The sequence below is a fragment of the Dromaius novaehollandiae genome, chromosome 22 (genome assembly GCF_036370855.1).
Source record: "Dromaius novaehollandiae isolate bDroNov1 chromosome 22, bDroNov1.hap1, whole genome shotgun sequence".
In the NCBI taxonomy this organism is placed as follows: Eukaryota; Metazoa; Chordata; class Aves; order Casuariiformes; family Dromaiidae; genus Dromaius; species Dromaius novaehollandiae.
The window spans coordinates 4,561,282-4,579,345 of record NC_088119.1 but is presented as its reverse complement, the minus strand read 5'-3'; positions in this window follow the sequence as shown (position 1 = coordinate 4,579,345).

The following is an 18,064-nucleotide window of genomic DNA, read 5'->3' as shown; positions in this document are numbered from 1 at the left end:
AAATTTACAAACAGGCATTTATTTAAGAAAAATAGCAATAATTTTAAATACATAAGTACTTTAAAAGGTTCCTGCTGTTCCCTTTTGTCTGCCATTCCTACTCTGATATTACTACTTTCAGGGCAGTTAGGGGTCCCCACAGCCAAGGTGCCCATGCCTGGGGAAGCACCTGCCCGCACACCAAGGGTTGCTGCAGGCAGATGTTGCTCCCCAGGGGACCTCATGTGTGTCTGTGTTCAGACTCCACAGCTGAGAGGTGCCTCCTGCCTGCCTCTGTTCCTGGGGACACTCCTGGGGTTTCATGGGAGACTTGGCCAGCAGCAGCCTGCGGGCACCTGGGGGAGAAGTTGGTGTTCTTTTGGGGTGTGCTGTCCCTGTGCAGCAGCACAGGAACCATTACTGCTGCCAGGATTCAGGACCTCTGGGTGACTCTGCAACCGTGGCTCACTCCACTCCGGGGCATCAGGGGTCATCCCTGCCGCGATGCCCGCCCCTGCGCACTCCTCCCACCCGGCCCCTGCTCTGTCTGCCGCCCTCTCCTCCCCACTCGGCCAGGCCCAGCCCAGCCTGTGTCATGGCCGCGGTCACCAGGCACCACGTCGGGCCTGGGAGTGCCGTGCGCGGCGCGGAGCTGCTGCCTGTGTGGGCTGCAGCCCTGCCGAGCGCCCCGCTCCTGCCGCTATCGCCTCCCCAACGCTGCTGACTGGGCACGGGAGCGAGTGAGGCCGAGAGCAGGGCCAGTGCGAGGGCAGGGCGCAGCCCCGGGGCAGAGCTGGCGACGGCGTGGGCGGCCGAGAGGAGACGCCGGCGCTGCAGCAGAGAGTCGGTGCTGGTGGGGGGCAGCGAGGCACAGGCGGCTGAGTGGCACGGTGCGATGCGGTGGTGCCAGGGTGCAGGGCTGGCAGCGCTGGCCACGGTGGTCCTGGGTGCGTGGGGCTGGCGGCGGCAGGGTGGCGGCAGTGGGGTGGAGGCCCATTGCTGGGCCCGGGTTCAGACTGCCCACCTCTAGCCCTCCAGCTCCTTCACAGACTTCCTTCCTCCATCCATCCTGCCTTAACCCAAATCCCTGTCTGCTTCTTTGCTCTTTGCTGTCTGCAGATCCAACCCTGAATTCTGCCTTGCCACCCTTCATCGCTTCATCCATACTTTAACCCATGCTTTTTTCTATCCACTCAAGTACCACCAGCAAACTGCCCCTCCAACCAAATCCTAGGCCACATCTTCCCTCCACACAGACCATTTCTATTTCCATTCCTGTATCTGTGTTTGAGCTCTTCTGCATACTTTATCCAAGAAAATGAAAGTTGGAGAAGGAAACTGATTTTGGCATTTTTTTTCTTTTTCCTCAGCAGTGGCTATGGACAGATCCCAGGTCCAGCAGAAGCCATCGGCAGAGGCCACTGGGGGCACTGGCATTAGCATCACCTGCTCAAATCCCAACATACAGGAGAACATGTATATTTATTGGTACCGGCACATTCCTGGCCAAGGCCTCGCATTCGTCATATTCGGTCACAAAGGGAGCAGAACCATGTGGGACCCACCAGGCACCCTGCTCGTGGCCACAGACCACCTCTCCAGCGCCCTGCAGCTTGCCCGGCCCTGCTGGCAGGACATGGCAATGTATTACTGTGCTGTGGAAGACCTGGTGGCACAGGCTGGTGCTGTGCCTGGCACGAGCCGCCGTGGGCAGGGCAGGGTGGGGGCTGCGGGGTGCTCCCTGTCTGGGCCTGCCAGGGGTTACTGCCATTCCACTGGTTGGGGCCACCTTGCCCTGTGCGGCTCCCACCCAGCCCAGGGTGGTTTCCCCTTACCGCCCAGGCTTGGGTTGATCAAGGCTACTGCATCCCCCAGCGCCTGACAGCCCTGCACCTTGGTGGCAGGAGGTCCCCCCCAAAATGGCTCCCAAGATGCTGACCGGGGAAACCCTCAAAGGGGAATGGGAAGGAAACAGTGACCTGAGCAGTGGTGGTGCTCATCAACTGACAGCCCTGCTGGCCTCAGCCAAGAGCTGGAGCTGGCCCCATGATGCCTTGGTCTCTCCCTTTGGTAGCCCCCAAGGCCTACAGCCTCAGAAGAGTTTATGGTACTCAGACATACACACACACACACACACACACACACACACACACACAGGGGCATTCAGGTCTATCCAATAGCTGGCCCCTGCATAGCCTGGTCTCCCAATTGCCTCAGGCACAGACAAACAGACACACACAGAGGAAAACACAGAGGCAAATATGTCTCTCTAGTAGCTAGTTTCAGACCTATGGCCCTACTACTAGCCAATCCCAGACCCCATGGTTTCTCCAATAGCTGGCTTGGACCTCCTGGTTCCTCCAGTGATTGTCTCTCAGCCCCTCTGGTCTTTCCAGTATCTGACCCAGACTTACCACCTCTCCTCCCATACTTGGCTCACAAGCCTCTGTTCTGCTCGCCAGCTGGTCCAGCTTGCTGTTTTCTAGTGATTATATATCAGCACCCACACCCACACAATCTGCACACACTGCAGCCTCTCCAGTTGCTGGCACCACAGAAACAGGGAGATCTCTATAGTTGCTGGCAGTGAAACCCCCACACAAACACGCACACAAAACAGAGAGCCGCCTCACCCAGGAAAAGTGTTAGAAATGGGGTTTAATTAGAAGGCAGGACAAGCCGCGCTGATCAGGTGCAGGACATAGCCAGGAAAGCATACTGTCTATTCATCTGTTCATGTGCAAGTGGCCCCTTTTTTCCCTTTCTCTGTTTTCCCACACTTCCTTCTTGCCAAACTTCCTTGATCTCTCCCTTTCCCAGTCTTTGGACATTCCTCAAAACATCCCATAATAAGTCTTGTGCAATGCTGAAATGGCCTTTCCCTGCATCCCATACTGAATCCCATACTTCTGTAGGCAGTAACACCCCAAAGTTTATATCATGTTCAAGGGACAGCCATTCTCGTTGACTCATCTTGCTGGTGTTACCTCTGGAAAAAGGGACTGCAGGTGCTGATTGCAGAGGTATTTCCCTTGATGAGCCTTTTCTGTGACTGGGGTGGGGAGGGGACAGAGAGAAAACGCCTATGGGGAGAGAAAATCAGACACCTGGTCCTTTGTCTGTGTCTGATCTGGTCCTACCTCTGTTCAAACAGTACCTAGGGACAAGGGGGACATGAGCAGGTGTAGAGGAGCCCTTCTCCATTCCCTGCTGGGGTGGGTGCAAGCCTTGGTCCCTGGCTGGGCCCTGGATGGCAAGAGGAGTTCACCACAGACACTTCTTCCTTGCTGGGGGATGGCTGGGCTGCTTGTGATCACCAGGAGGGGCAAAAAGCAGGAAGACACCCAGCAGCCTCCTGGTGCCTTATAGCAGGCTGCACGATGTTAGGCTCCTACAGGAATTTTTTGGTGCCCAGGGCCCCTTTGGCAATGCGGTGCAGAGTTCAAAGGCAGCAGTGCTGCAGCTGGGAGTGTCTGACTGAGAGGATATCCAAGCACCTTTGGGCCTAGAGGCTTGTGAAAGAGCTCAGCTGTGGCCTGACTGCACATAGGGACCTCCGAGTGCTGAAAAAGCCTCCCCTTGGCCCTTGGGAACATGGAGCACAGGAAAGGCTGCAGCTTGATTGCTTTGCTTAGGCTGAGCATTTTAACAGCTTCAGCTCCTTTCTCCAGAGAGCCTCCCTGGGCCAGAGGTGTAAGGTCCCAAGCAGATCTGTCTGGAGCAGCAGTGAGAGAGTTTTGCTCCGCCCTCTGGGCTGAGGTCTGGAGGGTGCTTTGAGCCTGCAGAGGCAGGGGAAGACAGAAGCTGCTATCTTCAGCACCCTCTTTCTCAGAGATACCTGCACACCTCGTGGAGTGGAGATCGTGACATGGTCCTGATTTTTCTGGCAGCCCTGCTGGGACTGGCAGCCTTTGGTGAGACACACTTTCAGGCTGGGGAGCGTCAGAGCAAGAGAGTGCCTTGTCAGTGCTGGAGGGGGAGATGCAAATTCTGACTTCACGGGGAACTGGCAGTCTTTCTGCAGGGAGAGCAGGGGCTGCTGGTGGAGCACAGCAAGTACTCTGAGGGATGTCAGGAGTAATGGGCTTAAAAGGGGGAATGAGGCTCTGCATGTCTCTCTCTCAGACAACAAGTGCCTTTGTGTGCACTGTTTATCCATACATATTTGGAGAGAGAGAGCGAGAGAGAGTGAGCGAGAGCTGGCAGGGGAGGGACCAGTTCTAGACATGGGAGATTCTCTCCTTGGTGGACTTGAAAAATTTGTTGTCAATGTATGCTGGAATGACAAAATCCTTAAAGAGTATTCAGAGAAGGCTAAGTCTGTGGCAGGAGAGGAAGAAAGCTTTATAAAGCCAGGGCATGGACAGACACTGTGGTGTGACTTAGAGAGAGAATGTTGTAGTGAGAAGTATGACCAGAGCTGGGAGAGGCAGGAGCAGACACCAATAGTTAATACAGCTGCTTCTGATCTCCAGGAGGGGCAAAAGACAGTGACAGGTACAGGAACAGCGGATGGCCTCACAGCCCTGTGAGATACTGATGAAAATCAGGATGAGCTCACAGACTGGCCTCTGAGGAGTCACAAGAGCTTGGAGAAAGAAGGGTGTACAGACAAACACCTTAGCTTTCCATAGGATGTGAAAAGAGAAAAATGGAGGTGGGGGATAGGGAGAGAGCTGAAGAAGTGATGGATAGATGCATACACAGACAAGCAGTGCTGAAATGCCTTTCTGCCTTTACAGGTCATGCACAAAAGGACTTTGTGCTGCAGTTCCCACCAGAAGCGACCATCCAGGCAGGACACAGCATAACACTGCACTGTAATTTCTCCTCCAGCTATTCCAATCCCTACATCTTCTGGTACCAGCAGCTCCCAGCGCAGCCCCCTAAGCTGTTGCTGCAAGTGGGAAAATGGAAACCTCAGGCAGAGTCGGGAAGGTTCTCCTCTTCACTGTCTGTGGAGAACTCCCTCGTGCTTCTTTGGGTGAGGAATGCTGAGCTCCAAGACAGCGTTGTCTATCTCTGTGCACTGAGCCCACACTGGTGCCCTCAGTGCGCAGCACTGCACAGAAAGGCATGCAGAGTGCTCTGTGGGGCGTTTCTCTCCTTGCCTCTGTTTGCATGTAGCTTTGAGCTCAGCCTGCCCAGCAATGGCACCTGGGGGCTGTGGTGAGGCTGGGGTGTTGCCTTCCCTGCCTGTGCAGCAGGAACAAGTATCATTAAGCACATGTCAGTGAGGCTTTCACAGATGTGTCTAGATCCAGGGTCATGGGAAATGGTCAAAATGGTATAGCAAAACTGACATGGTCTCAAAGGGAGACTGATCTTGGAGGAGAGCTATTGGAGAGCTATTACCACATAAGCCAGAGCAGACTCAGGAACACCCCTGAGCTGCAGAACCTAACTGGGTCACAGGGGCGAGTATGCAGGAGAATTATCCTACTTGCTAGTCCAGCTCTTGTTCTTTCCTAAGCCACCACTGATGGCCACTGTTGGGGCAGAGGACCCTTGGTGGGAGACATGACTGTCCTTATGGTTTTATACCACCTAGCCTAAGTATCCCGAGGAGGGAAAATCCCTTCCTAGCCCTGCATCTGGGGATGAGGCAAACTCTCAGCATTGGAGCAAGTTGCTTCAGCCAGATAATGGAGAAGATTCTCTGCTCCATCCCCTCAAGATGCCCCACTGCTTTTCATGTGTCTCCTCCAGCTTTGGGGAATCACCAGTGCTTGGCTGGGGGGAGTCCCCATGTCCCTGAGTCGGTGTGGGTTTCTCCGCCAAAGAGCAATCACCTGGCCCCTCTATTTCTAGGAAGTAGTTTGTTGCTCTGTGTGCAGTGCTCTTGTGGTGCTAAGTCTGTTTGGTGGAGCAAAGAGCTGGCCCTGGAGAGCAGCTGTGGTGGGAGGTGACAGAAACAGCCAGGGTGCCTGGAAGAAGACACTGGCTGGGTTTTTCTGCCTGGGGGAGCAAATGTGCAGGTGTTTGCAGTGAGGCCTCCTGAGGTGACACACAGAGCTCAGTCTTTGTGCCAAGGAGGGGGTGGGGAATGCATGAGAAGGAGAGACAGGACAGAAAGAATGAGAAGGTGGGGAAGGAGAAGGAGGTACCTGGAGAAAAGAGATGGCCTGTGCCTGTGGGGGACAGGAAGGTGGATGAGTAGCTGCACTCCCACCTGGATGGGAAAGAAAGCAGTAGTTTGGACGGCAGCTGGAGGATGGTTTCTGTTCTGTCCTCTTGCTCTTGAAGCACCCAAAGACGTGTAATGGAAGAGTCAGGATTTTGTGAGAAAAGTGGGGCATGTGGGATACCAAATAATAAACATGTTTGAATATGTGAACACTACTAACTCATTCCAAGATGACATTGAAATGACCTGCGTCCTTTTTTCTAAGCTCGTTACATTGATATTTATTGCCTATGGGACTAATCTTTCCCTTTTCCTTTACGTTCGTAACTTCCCCAGATGTCCTGAAAAGTGAATGCCATGACTTAGCATTGCTGAAGATGCTGTTGAGGGACCCTTCACAGACTGAGCAGTCACTGAGAAGTGCAGGCAGAAGGCATGAGTTAGTCTGCTGATTTAGTATGCTCACACCTGTTGTGTTTTCCTGGCCACATTTGGAGTTGGAGAGCTGGATGCACAGTGTGGCTGGCGAGAGCTCAGAGGATGATTCTTCCATGGGGCTTTCTGCAGTATTTCTAACACTCCCGCCTGCCAGGAATGGCTCATCTTGCCCAATGACTCGCCTGAGAACAGCAAACTAAACTGCTGGTTCCCTGTGCCCAGGTGTCAGACAGGAGGGAGGCACTGCTTTCCAGGGCATTTTCCCCTAAAGGCTTGACTCAAGAGACAACATTTCCCCTGGCAAAAGGCCCCTTTCAGCTTCTTGAGGCACTGACATGCAGAATGAGATTGGCAGAGGCCAGCCAGCAGGTCATGGGGCTGGAGCATGTGGCACACAAGCAGAGGTTTGGTGAACTGGGCTTCTTCAGCCTTAAAAAGAGAGAGCTGAAGGAAGACTTTCTTGCTGTCCACAGTTCCTTGACTGAAGGCTAAAAAGCCAGAGAGAGGCAGAGTCTTCTCAAAGGTGCTCAGCAATAGAGTGAAAGGCAATGGACACAGGTTAGAACATGGGAAATAAGGACACATCTCTAGGAATCCTCTTTCACAGCACGTGAGGTGCAGTGCTTTCATGAGTTGGAGGGGGCTAGGAGAGAGCCTGCTGGCATTACTGCTCCAGGTCTTAGAAGGCTAAAGATTATTACTATTATTATTATTCATAGCAGTAGCAGTACTAGTGGTAGTAATAGTGTTGTTCTTTTTGATATCATAATTGTGGACTTTTTTTGGCGCAAAGCCTAAATCAGACTTAAACAAAATGAACAGAGCTTATTTTCTCTCCTGTGGCTGGTACACAGGGTCCCTCTAAAGTTGAGCCAAAAAGGAGGATGGGTGTGTGCATGTGTTCCTCTCTGCATCACCCCACCCTTTCCCATCCCCTTCCTGTTCCAGGGTTCAGGACTGTGCTATCCACAGACTTCACAGACTAGCACCCCGAGGAGTGCCTAACGTACACCCTGGGGACGCAGCAACTTACTGATTCCCAGCTTTTCCCCTGTCAGCCATCCTTTTCACGTCTGGGTTTGTGGGAGTCCATGGTCCCCGTTGGAGCCCGGTTCCTCTCTGGGGTTGCGGGTTATCCTGCCAGAACAGGACACTGCCAGACTCCTTGGGGTGGTGCAGAGCAGGGTTGCCCTCTGCTTTCTGCTTCTGGGCATTCTGGTGAGAGGTATTGTTCCTAGGCACCAGAGGAAGAAAAGGGGAGAAGCCACAGAGCTGGAGGATACTTGTGTTTCAAGAGGAAATAGCACCTTCCACAGAGAACTGAGGAAGCACAAGATGTAAAACCCCAGTGGGGAAGAATCCCTGGAAATCACAAGTAGCCAAGCAGAGGGTGTGCAGAAAAGCAAGCACTTCCAACTGGAGAGGAGAGGACTCCATTGGGAGATCAAACCAAGAACACACCCTTCCTGCCATGAGGAGCACAGAGCTCCCAGGTCCCCTCCACTTTGAGGACATTCAGTGGCCTGTTGGCTGAGGAAGCAATGTGTGTTACTGCTGGAGGAGCAAGAAACACAGAGCGAGCATTTCAGGCATGATAACAGCAAGCACTTTCTCCTCCCCACTTCTTCCTTTGCTCCCCCCAGACTGTGGACTCATTTCTGACAGCTCTGCTCTTTCATGGCAGGTAGTTTTCTGACTTTCACGCACAAACAGGAGCATCAGTCTCAACATGCACCTCAGGTTTCTCGTCCTCACTGCGTTCCTGAGGGAATTGCTAGGTAAGTACATGCTTTGACTCAAGACATAATTCTTCTTTTTGCCAGGAAAAGAAAAACTCACCACCTTTACCAGGTATCTGCAGGGAACCACTCTTGATTAATGGAAAAGGCCTGGAAAATTTCAGCTCACAGATGTGTTTTTTCACCAGTTTTCTCAAGGTGCTGTTACTGCTGGCAAAGAAAAGGGGAGACAAGGAAGAGACTCATCCTCCCCATTCTCCTCAGACCACCTTCTCCTGCTTTATTTTCTCCATTCACCCATCCCTCTCTGCTGCTCTCTTCTGATTCATCGCAGTGTTCCATATATGTTCTGCCATAGGATTTCCTCTTCAATTCTGCAGGCTCAAATTCCTGGCTTTTCAACACCAAAAATGCTGATCACATGAAAGCTGCTGAATGGACTTGCAAGTGCTCACTATTTAATGTAGTTAGGGTGTCACAGTCTCTCTCCTGGCTGGCACATGCAAGGCACCCTGTCAGGGCTTCATTTTTCTACTTTCCAGCTTTGTTTTGTGCATTTGGGGGCCCAGGAGCCATCAGAGATGACAGGCAATTGGAAGGAGGATGCAACTTTCTCACAGCAGCTCCCTGGATCCCTCGCCTCACTGAAGTTGTCCTGGTTCCAGCACAAGGGCCAGACATGACAGTCTGTTCCCTGTGGCTCTGGGCTGCACAGAGCATGGAGGAGGGAGCAGGAGCACAGCAGAACTCTCCTCTGGGGGCATTGTGACAGGAGATGGTCCTGCACTGAGACATCCAAACTGAGCCAAGAACTCTGAGCTCTTGCCCAAAACTACTGACCATCCTGCTGTCCTGAGCCCTGAGGCTTCTCCTGCAGAGCAAGGGAGAAGGAGCCCTCTCCCCAGGTTTTACATTCCTTTTCAGTCTGTATCCTGGAGCCTTCCCCTGCATAATTGCTGACCTTCGCTTTCCTCCAGGTGCTATAGGCCAGACCACCGTCATCCAACAAGAGGGACTTTTCAAGGTGGAGGAGAGGGGCACCTCCCACACCACCTGCACATACCAGGCATCTAACTTTTACGCCTTGCTCTGGTACCAACAGAGGAGAGGCCAAGCCCCCCAGCTGGTTTTGTATCAAGTGGCAGCTGGCCTCAAGGAGAGTGGCTGATTGTCCACATTGCTGAACATCACAGGGAAATACAGCCTCCTGCAGCGGGAAGAAGTCGAAATCTCTGACACTGCCTTGTACCTCTGTGCTGTGCAAGACACCCTGGTGGAGGGAGCTTCCTTGGCCGTGCAAGAACCCAGGGGAGGGAGGAGGTGTCTCTTTGCAAAGCTGAGCTCTGTGGAAGAAGCCCTCAGCTCTCCCTTGGTAGCACTATTTTTCTCCCCACATCCAGGGATCTGCAGGCCAAGATCCTCTTTCTGAAAGGTGCCAGTGTCAGTGGCTTCAGAGGAAGGAAGAAGTGCTGAATAAGCCTCTGCTATACAAAAGTTCTCCCTACACATTTCCAGACAGCACCACATTCTCTGCATTTTTCACATGGAGCAGGTGGGCTGTTCTGACTTGTGCTCTCTGCATGGCACCAAGAAAACCCCAGTCAGGGACTCTTCTGAGTCTTGAAGTCTCATGGAAAATACTTGTTTGTTTTCTGCACAGGACTTTTGCCTGGAGCCCAGAGAGAAGGGACCTTCTGAGACTGGGCATTACTAGAGAACCTAAAGGGTGCCTGTACACAGCTTCGGCCAGAACTGGAACCCTGACCCCAAGGAAGCGGATATCTCTGAGGTGGGGAGGAGCAAAAGGCATGGACCACAGTTTCGTAGTTTGTTTGACAACCCCCGTGACAATGTGCATGCAATTTCCCCCCAAGCAGTGCAGGCTGATCACAGCAGAGCATTTAGGTGAAAACACCTCTTACAGCAAATGTTTTTTTACCCAGATGGTTCTGGAGGCTATACCCAGGACTGAAGGATGATCAAGGCTCTCGCTGAACAACAGTAATTGTCATTAGTGCCTCTGAGTGGGACAGGAATGCAGCCTCCTTTCACAAACCTTGTAGGTTTGTAAGGGAGAAATGCTGTGAAGAGACAGGCATTTTCAGCCTGGTAGGATCATCAGAAGTGGGGTGTGGACATCAGGTTTCACCAAACTGCTTGGAGAGCTTCTCTGTGCTCAGTCAGGCCAGGCCTGTCCTACCAAAGAGATTTCACTACTGGCCCAGGAGATCTGCAGGTGAGAGTGTGGCTGGGTGAGGAGCAGCAAAGGGCTGTGACACTCCTGTCCTATGTGTGGCAAGAGATATCCCATGAAAAGGCTATGTGTCAGACGGATATATGTAGAGATGGTGTTAAGCAGCACCCCATACCACACCACACAAAGGTGCAGCCTCATTAGTCTCAATGCTGTAGAGGCACACTGAACGCCAGGAGCGGCACTGGGCTGCACAGTATGGAATCCCCAAGCATGGAGCGGTGCAGCCAGGACAGGGGCCGCTGCATAGGGTGTACAGGATGGGCGCGGCTCCAGGTCTGTGGCCCTGTGGCCCCAGCAGGAGGAGGGAAGCACCTCTCACCCTCCCAGAGGTGAGGAAAAACGTATTTCTCCAGCATCTCTCACGGACCAAGCAGTCTCAGTGTGGGGAAATGTGTGCAATTTATTGCCACTCAGCACAAACTTCTGAACACTGTTTTGAGTTCTGGGAAAGAAAAGGACACACACATTCAAACAGCCCTCTACACATAGGGCTCTCCTTATTCTTCCCCACTTTGCCTTTGGCATAACATCTATCCCCCCCCCCTTTCCTAGTCTCACCTTCCCTTGTTTTTGCTGTGGGCTACACTTACTCCCGACAATTGCTCCACTGAGGTGGCATGCAGCATTGGAGGTGGGGGGGGTTACACGTATTAAGTTATGTGATTAGAAGCTCATCTGCATAGACGCATAGAAGTGCAGAGAACCCAAATAGATGGCAAGGGGAACTGAATGATACCCTGTCCCTGCTACTCCCAAAGCCATAACGAGAGGGCAATCAGATTGTGAAGTGCTCATCTCCACAAGTACAGGGACACAATGGCAGGTGGGAGAACCCAGATTCTGTGCTCAGAGGAATGGATGCTGTATCTGGGCTGCTCACAGGGATGTCCTAGGAGACCCATTGGCCCCGGAGTCAATTCCTCTTCTAACTGTTTTCGTGAGTGAGGAACTTGCTATTCTCTCTGCAGGTGTGTGTATGGAGGTCTACATGTGAGCAAGTGGAGTCAGACCACGGTCAAAGGGCCCGCGTGTCACTGATGCCAGCAACTGGAGCAAGTGAGGATATGTAAGTGAGTGTGTTATAGCTAGTGAATATCAAGCCAGACTACCCAGTAAGTTAAGTGACCTGGGAGACAGGTATGTGTCTCTGTCTCTGAAGGTGAGACCACATGGGTGATGGCTATGGGAGGGACTAAGGGAGCCCTAGCCAGCTGCTGGAGGGATCATAGAGTCTGGGGGGTCAACTGAGACCCTCTTATGTGCGTGTGTGGGGAGATGTGTCCGTATTTCTGTGTGTGTGTGTGTGTGTGTGTGTGTGTGTTTGTGTGTGCCTCTCTAACAGTGAGACCACAGAGGGAGCTAGTTGCTGGAGGAACCAGGGGAGTCCTGGCCAACTGCAGAAGAGACCATGTGGTTGGGGATTGAATGAGACTCATCTGTGTTTATGTGTGTGTCTAGGTGTTTGGGAAAGTGCGGAAGAATGTCGAGGAGATAGGCGATGGAAGCTAGCCAGACCATTCCGTGGGAAAAGGAGCATCAACAGGGCGTGTTGACCCCTAGTCACATAGTTGAGCCTGTGTCAGTGTGGTGCTGCATCTGGGCTTTGAATCGAGAATAATGATGAGCTCAACATGCTTACTGGGCATGTGTATAGTACATAAAAACTTCATCTAGTGCCTCCCCCCACAGCGTTCCTCACCCTGGACTGATACTCAGCGGTGCCAGGGATCCCCCACTCCATTATTGCCTCGATCGGGAAAACGCTGGGGAACACCCACTCAGACGCAGAGGTAACAAATGCTCCGTATTGACCATTGTATGCCTTGTGTTTGTGTATCCGTCCCTGCTGGGAGTCTAGGTGCTGCCTCCGCCTCACCCTTACACTAGGCGTGAGGTACCTTGGAAGAGTGAGGATCCAGGACCTGTGCTGTGTATGCAAGGTCAGCTACTGGATGGATCCACAGTGTGTGTTGCACATGAGTGGGCTTTTACCAATAACTGCAGTGGGGCTGCAAGCCTCATGGGCTTGTATGTCCAGGTGCCAGCAACTGGGGAGACCAGGGGTCCAGGGACCTAGTACTAGGTAGACCGAGAGTCCCAGCCCATCTATTAGAGTGACTGATATTGTACATCTGCATATAGATCTGTCCACTACCAGACTTTCCTCCTGATCAGCCAGAGAGAGGAACAGGATGAGGCTGTCGGTGCTGTTTTTGTTTCTGTGAGTACTGAGTGTGTCTGTTGGTGTTGATCTGCGTAGCCAGCTATTTATATTTGTCTGTGTGTATGTATGTGTGTGTGCCTCCTGGGAAGACATTCTCAGCCTCACTACTGGTTGGACCTGGGGCCCTGGAGCTGTGGCAGCCTCATCTCTACTGGCCTATCGGATTCAGCAAGCATCTAACATAATGGTTCCTTTTTTGCTGGTCTCTGTTTTCTCATTTTGCCTGTTGCACATAGCTTCTTCAAGTTTTATTGATGACCCTTTTCTTTGTGTACCTGCTCCAGCATGGCTCACCCACAAATCACAGAGTTCAAAGTAAGATAAAAAACAAAAATGACACGTCATGTTGGCCATGCTGCCTCCTGGAATTACTTAATGATAACAATTTTGGGTAATGTTCAGGCCCACTCTACAGACCCTTGAGGAGCTGTGTGGCCATGTGCTGGTGTCTGGAGGACCTGCTCACCACAATGCCCTCCGTCCCTTCCATCCCTGGAGCCCTTCTCCTGTCCTTCCTCCAGTTTTTTCCCCCAGCTCTGCCTTGTTCAGTCTTCGGTGTAACCAGACAGCATGGCTATAGTTGAGAGCTCAACAGGAGAGCAGACCACCAGGCAGATGCAGCACCAGATCAGCTATGAGAGTCTGGGCACCTGTCTCTGTCCTGAGGTTTCCCTTACTGATTGGAGTTGGGGGGATGAGATGGGCAGGGGGAGGGGGAGAGGGTTAGGACCCTCATGTGTGGCCTGGCCTGTTCATCTCCCCAGGTGGGTGGGCTGAGCTTGTGAGTTTCAACTCCCTTCCACCTAATGCAGCCCCCAGGAGTAATTTGCTGACCTGTATGTCCTCCTCCTCTCTCTGGGCAGTCCCTGAGAGCCCTCAAACAATGCTGTCAGCTTGTCTGGGGCCTTGTTCTGCTCAGAGCACTCTAGCCCTGCTCCACCAAGGAGATTCTCAGTCTCTCCTCAGTCAGGTCTTCTTGTTACCTCCTCTGGCCCTGCTGTGTGTTTGTACACACTACTGTTTGTGGGAGTATATTTGTGTACCAGCCTGTGTGACTGAGTGCATGCATGTCTCTGTGCTCTCGTGTGTGTACCCATGCCGGAGTGCATGTACCTGACATGTGTGCATGTGTACACATGAATGAACTTCTGTTTCTGTTCACCTGTGCTTGTATGTGCATGCGTGAGTATATTTATGTAACTGCATATGTATGTGTACTTGTCCATGTTTGCTAATGTCTACGCATCTGTGTATGAATTTGTGCACATTCTGGACACCTGTCACTGTTCTGGAATTTTCCCATATTAATTGGAGTTGGCTGGAGGGGCAAGGGGGGAGGGTAAGGACCCTGGTGTGTGGTCTGGCCTGGTTGATTTCAGTATTGGTGTGCCCCAATCGGCACGGCAAAGCACCTTGTGCCCATCAACAGAATGCATCTGAGAGAGATCCCACCTGTGAAACAAAAAAAATGTCATGATTTGTTGTGACCTCTAAATTTTAAAGGATAATGTTCTGTGTGAATCAAACTTTATTTCATAAACTCGCTACTTAAAAAGCAAACAAGGGCTCAATCCCTTTTCAACAGACTGGTCTAAATTGTTAATGTTCTGATTTGTTACTTCACTAATTCACTGGTTCACATGCTTATGAGTAAAATAGTCACCTGGCTGATGGTGAGAGTGCTCATCCTTCCTCCTGTGTGGGCATCCCCTGAATCACACCAGGAAGCATGAGAGCCTCAGCAGTGCAGCTGCTAGTGGATCCACTTCAAAGTCTGTTTGGGTAAGCTGATGTATTTGTACCTTCCAGCTAGGAAGTTTGGGCTGTACCATTCTCATTCGTTGTTTCAGTTACTGGGGAAGAGCTTGCTTAATTCTGAGGAGTATCAGTTTTCTCAGGTATTAAGAAGCCGTTACTTATAAAACTGCAAGGATAGCAAGCCTTGTTCTTTCCGCTCTTGAGTGCATGTATTGCTCTCACTTTAGCCTAATGGTGCTGTTCCCAACACACATCAGGACTTAGCATGAGCTCTGTGCTAGGCCCAGAGCCTGAGCAGAAATTGAGTGAACAGCCATAGGGGCATGAGAGGAGCAGAGGGGCCCTACACTTGTTACCCCTGCCCTTGGGTGTAGACCATACCCCCTCATTCTGGGGACAGACAGAAAGATGAGGATGAGAAGGTTCTGAGTTATCACCAAGGCTGTTTCTCCCACTGTCTCCACTCCTACCATCCTCTGGGACCATCTTCTGTCTGAGCTTCTTTCCCAGCTCCATCCAGAGCAAGAGAAAATCCATTTCCCAACAGCTTGTGGGGCTGCTTACTTCACAGGGTCTCCTGCAACCCTGGGCTCCTCACTAGAGGATGACAGTGATTGCGGTCCCACTCTGCAGGATGTACTCCAAGGCCAGGGGGATGCTTCTGGGCTGATATTCAGCAAGTCAACGACTGATGGCCACTGCCTGGGGAGTAGCTGAGGGTGTCTTCCTCATCTTCAAGGGGCAGTGTCTGAAAGGGGCCCATTGCACTGTGGCCATTCCTCCTGTCCCTCTGGGAATGGCGAAGGGCCTTCTTGTGTCCCAACCCTATTTCCCTGCAGAGCAGCACATTTCTCCCTGGGCAGCTTGGGAGAGCATCTGGAAATGGAAAGAACACACAGAGGGCCAGGCTTGAATGCACTTTAATGATTCTAAAGAAGGAAAAAAGGTCACACAGAGTGGAGGCCCTTGTGCAGGGAGCACCAGGAGCAGTCAAGAATCTGTGCCCTATAGCCACGACAGAATTTCCACAGGGCATCTCTCTGCCTGCCCTGCAGAGGGAGACGGAGCAACAGATCCTCCCTAGGCTATGGGAGGGGGGGTGGGGTGGGGGTGGGGCAGGCATTGCAGCCCAGAGGAACAGAATATAACAAAGAAAATTGGAGGGAAAGGAAGAGTAGAAGACAGGAAGAGTTTCAGAGACCTCCCTTCCTGACCTCCATTGTATGGGGAGCCCTTAATGCTCAGTCTCTCTGAAGAGTCTCTCTGAAACCCATGGCCAGGAGCTTTATCCTCAGTCTAGCACCATCTTCTGGATTCCTGAAGGTCCTTGTCTGGGATGTCACCAGTGGCATTAGCAGGGTGGGGCACCTTCTGTTGCAGTAGTGGCTGGAAATGCTGGAGAAGTCACAGCACCCAGATGGGATGGGGACTCCCTCACAACTGAGGATGCTGCCAGAGGCAGCAGAGGTGGAGGATCCTGCGACGGTGTTCTGTGGGAAGGAGCTGAGGATGGGGCCAGGCAGGGTCACCATCACAGGAGAGGGCTGGATGACAATGAAGGAGTCCTTTCACTGCCTGACACAGGGCTTATTGCAGCTGTTGGCCAGTGGGGTGGGGCCGCAGGGCCGGCATGGCAGGCACTGGTCATAGCAGGACATGTCTCAGGACAAGAGGTTGCACCTGTGAGAGAGGGCAGGGAAGAAGCAGAGCACAGGGGTACATGAGTAGCAGCCTGATACCCTGACACAGGGGTGTGGAGCTGGAGGCTATGTGAGTAAGCCCAAGGGCTTCTTGCCCTCAGTCTCCCAAGGTCCTGCAAAGAGCAGCTAGGCCCAGGATAGCTCCTGCCTAGCCTGTAGCTGAAGAACCACCTCAGCGAAGTCCCAGCTTCTCTCCTTGACAGACCTTCTATTCCCTTTTCCCTCTCATGACAAGGATCTCAGAGCACCAGCATAAGACAGAGGAGCAGGTTTCAGCTGAGCTATTCATTGAAGCAAGACCTCATCCTGAAGGAGGAGGTGGAATAGAAGAGGCTTCAGATTCACCTTGAGAAGAAGGTTCCCAATGAGAAGAAGGTGAAGGAAGTGGATGAAAGAGCGAGGAGCTGGGCTGGCTTTTATACTGGGCCTGCACTGCCCCTGGCACAGCAGCATCCTTTCCAGAAGTGACAATTTTCTAAGATGCTTATAATGAACCAAAAAAAATCCCAGCTAATGACATGGGCTGTGTTGTTGTTTCCCTCTAGGTTTCCTTTTCATTTCCTGGTTTATGCCATGCCCATTACCTCATGGAAGCTTCTTTTGAGTGCTCTGATGAGAGGTGCAAGGATTTCTGGGGCAGAAATGTATAAGTGCAGGCAGAAGACATGATCCAGTGACCAGAGGGGTTCTGTGAGGGCAGGTGTCATCACACTGAGACGCTTCAGTGGGGTTGTTTGTGGCTCCATTCTCAGGAAGGGGTGCAACCGCTCCCAGACCTGCAATCTTTGTCTCAGTGCCCAAAGGCTTGCAGGTATGAGGATGTGCAGCATCCTTCTCTTTCTCTCCTTCCCAGCTCTCTGCAACAGTCACTCGTGTTCATCGCCCCAGGCAGGTCGTTTGCACTACTGGGATTCAATGCCTTCTACTTAATGCTGCATCCAGGAGAGATTGGCTGACCTGTTTGTCCTCCTCCTCTCTCTGTGCAGTCTCTGAGAGTCCTCAAAGACTGCTGTCAGCTTGTCTGGGGCCTTGTCCTGCGCAGAGCACTCAAGTCCTGTCCTGTAGGGGGAATCTCCAGCGTCTCCTCAGTCAGGTCCTCTTGGTGTCTCCCCCTACCCTGCTGTGTGTTTGCGGGCAGTAGTGGAGGGGGAGTGTGTTTGTGTACCAGTCTGTGCGAATGAGAGTAAGCACACGGTATGTGTTCTTATGCATGTGTGTGAACACACCTGAGTGCAGGTACCTGGTGTGTGTGTGCACATGCATGAGCTCATGTTTCTCTGCAGTTGTGCCTTTGCATGTGTATGAGTGTATTTATGTAAATTCATGTGCATGTGTGTTCATGCACATGTTTGCTTGTGTCTATTCATCTGTGTGTGTATTTGTGCATTCTGGGTATGTGTAAGTGTGTGTATGTGTGTGCACAATTATGTTATATTCCATGCATGTGTCCAGCCAGTTCCAAGGTCCACAGTGACATCCCTCTATGGCAGTGCCAGGCCAAGGGACAGGGACAAGGCTGGAGAGCTCAGGTCTTCCTGAGAAGGATGCAGAGCACAGGCCAAATCTTTCCTTGCTGCCTCCAGGCACCCCTTACGGACTGGACTGTTTTCTTGAGGTGTTCCCAGCTCCTGACCTAGATGTGAGGGGCATTGCTCTGGGGCTCGGCTGGCTCCTCAGGGATGGCCAGAGCCAGCAGCCACTGGGAGAGGAGTGAGTTCCCAGGAAGACCAGGAGAAGACAAATAGTGACACTGGGGCTAAGGCCAAAGACACCAAAACCCAGCACCAACACTGGAAAGGGACAAGACCCTCCCCTGCCAGCAGTGCCATCTGAATCCTGTCC